Genomic DNA, 2336 nt, shown 5'->3' on the forward strand with positions numbered 1-2336 from the left:
AGGAGAAGAAACACCGTCAAATATCTCAGCGCAATTACTGACAACAGAGTAAACTGGCGACCTGCTGTAAAAAAGTCTTATCGGTGGCTGAAAAGCTTCTCGGTGCAACCCAACGCATCGCCGGCCGTGACTGGGGAAGCAGCCAAAATACAATACTAAGCCTTTATAGGGAACTAATTATGAACCGCTGCCTCTACGCCTACCCTCTTCTGACAACATCAAACAAGCAATGGAAGAAGCTCGAGCTCTTTCACAGGAAAGCTTTACGCATATACTTAGGTTTCCCCTAAACTTCACAGTGCCTACCTACACCAATCGAAGCAGGTGATTCACCACTAGAGCTGCAGGCCCATTTGAGGGCTTCACCGCGCCTAATCAACTTCAAGATTAATCGCCAAACTTGCATCCCGACACCATTCTCGCTTTGGTCAAGTCGCCAGAGCTTTCCGTGACTCAATTAGCTATCCGGAAAACGTCCCACCTGTGCCACCACCACATCAGGATTCACTTTTCGAAGTTGCCACGAAGATTCTTGACCTACCACCATGTCGGCGGGTAGCAGCGGTGCACCGTATCGCGCAAAATTTCACCAGAACTAACGCACACCGATTACAATAGAATGTTACATATTTACGCGGATGGCAATATTCACAACAACACTGCTATAGCAACGTGCACTGTCCCGAAGCTTAATCTGAGCAACATGCTTGATACTTGCTTCAACACCACAACAGCTGAATTAACGGCTATCTGGCTAGCTATCACAGAAGCATCCTCCAGCTCCCCGATCGGTTGTGCTCTTTACGGACTCGAAAGGAGCATTACGCCAACACATGAGCCTGGATGATGCCTCCCCTCTTGCTCGGATAACCGCAGGACTTGCACAAACCGCGGGCAGAAATGGAAACACCTTTTATTTTCAGTAGATTCCTTACCACGTTGGCATCCAAGGTAACGAAGACGTCGATGTTCTTGCCATAGCTGCCCACTCCGACACCTCACCAAGCTTCTATGTGCACATATATAATTTGGCCAATTTCTTTATTCAAAGAATCATTAGAATGCTACACCCTGATCCTGAGACGGCAGCAGGATCTCCTCCCCATCTCATTTTGAGGAAACAATTTAAAAGAAAAGAACAGGCCCTTCTCGATCGACTTCGAGCCGGATGCGCCGACACGAAATCAAGACTCCACCTCGTTAGGCGCCCCTCTCTCCCGCCATGCGAAGCCTACAATGTAGTGGAAGAACTTGACCATATTTTATGAACGTGCCCATAACTTGCACACTACCGTAATATTTTCCTTGCAAATGTCAACAGAGCCGCCATGCCCACTCCGAATACGACAAAGGTGTTGTTCCCAACGAGATCACGCGCAATGCGAACAAGTTTTCTTCGAGCGGTCCTCGATTATTTGTCGTCATCAAAACTCGCATCCCAACTTTGATGTGTACTCCCCTCCTCTCCTTACCTCTGTCCCTCCTTCACTCCACTTCCCAGCAGGATGATGCAGCTGTCCCCTCTTCTGGGAGACTAACTTATCAACCCGCATCACACCTCTTTCTTTGTATTATTTATTAAAAACAACATCACCACCAGTGGTCGCTGCTTCGACATTGTGAATTTTTATTACCTGCACGTCCGTCTGGCTTGTAATTTGTGTTGGGTCATACATAATGTCTCCTACATTTATTGACTTTTGGAAACAACATAATGTTATTTCAGAAAGTAATTCGAAGGCCAGGTTTCATCAGGTTCCGTCGTGAAGCTCTAAAGGCGTTCATTTCTTCACACGCCGACAGGTTTTCACGACGCTCTTTGTGGTGTGACCCTTCGTCTTGCACAACACTCTTTGCGTTGCGAGCTTTCATGTTCCACAACAATATGTTGCTGCTCACCCGCTATGAAATATGTGTTCTGAAGTATTGGGATTAGGGGTGTCGCGAACCGGCCGAGGTTCGAGTTCGACCTGGTTCAACTTTTTCGAACTTTTCGTAGAAATTTCGACGAACCTTGTATTGAGGTTCGACTCGTGTGCGCATGCGCGACAGGCTGGCCAGTTGGCTTCGGATTGGATGGTAATAGCTAATGGATGAATTAAGGGCACCGCTGGTTGATTATTTCAGTTAATACAGTAAAAAAAAAATTAAGTTATTAACGTCTTTAGTGATTAGAAGTGGTTTCTTTTAATTCCAACTCTTCATAAAATAAAATAACCATTTGCATAAAAATAAATTCTCCAAACCTAGACATGCGTCTATCAAGGTCTGGCCACACTGTCCGCAAAGTCGAACCGGTCGAATCTGGTGAAAAGTTCGAAGGTTCGTCGTACCGG

This window comes from Ixodes scapularis, unplaced genomic scaffold (assembly GCF_016920785.2).
Source record: "Ixodes scapularis isolate PalLabHiFi unplaced genomic scaffold, ASM1692078v2 PGA_scaffold1__304_contigs__length_218370807, whole genome shotgun sequence".
In the NCBI taxonomy this organism is placed as follows: Eukaryota; Metazoa; Arthropoda; class Arachnida; order Ixodida; family Ixodidae; genus Ixodes; species Ixodes scapularis.